Source organism: Austrofundulus limnaeus, unplaced genomic scaffold (genome assembly GCF_001266775.1).
Source record: "Austrofundulus limnaeus strain Quisiro unplaced genomic scaffold, Austrofundulus_limnaeus-1.0 Scaffold339, whole genome shotgun sequence".
NCBI classification, from domain to species: domain Eukaryota; kingdom Metazoa; phylum Chordata; class Actinopteri; order Cyprinodontiformes; family Rivulidae; genus Austrofundulus; species Austrofundulus limnaeus.
The window spans coordinates 1,913-2,573 of record NW_013952741.1 but is presented as its reverse complement, the minus strand read 5'-3'; positions in this window follow the sequence as shown (position 1 = coordinate 2,573).

Below are 661 nucleotides of genomic sequence, written 5' to 3'. Positions count from 1 at the left end.
GACAGAGATAGATTCATGACAGTACCCCCCCTTTAAGGTCCGGCTCCAGACGGACCACCAGGCTGATCAGGATGGGATGCGTGGAAGTCCGAGATCAGAGATTTGTCGAGAATGTGACGGGACGGAACCCAGGAACGTTCCTCAGGACCATAGCCTTCCCAGTCAACCAGGTACTGGATCCCTCTACCCCAGCGACGAGAACGCATTAGGCGACGAACCGTGTAGACAGGATCTCCATCGATGAGTCGGGCAGGAGGAGGGGGCCTGGAGGTGGGCCTAAAACGAGAGAACTGGACAGGTTTGACCCGGGACACATGGAACGTAGGATGAATCTTCATGGAAGGCGGCAGTCTCAACCTGACAGCCACCGGGTTAACCACCTTGGAGATAGGGAATGGACCAATGAAACGGGGAGCCAGCTTTCTGCAGTCTACACGCAGAGGAAGGTCTTTGGTGGATAGCCAAACCCTCTGTCCCTCCTGGTAGAGGGGTGCCGGAATCCGGTGACGGTTGGCTGACCGCGTGTAGACTGCAGAAAACTGGCCCCCCGTTTCATTGGTCCATTCCCTATCTCCAAGGTGGTTAACCCGGTGGCTGTCAGGTTGAGACTGCCGCCTTCCATGAAGATTCATCCCACGTTCCATGTGTCCCGGGTCAAACC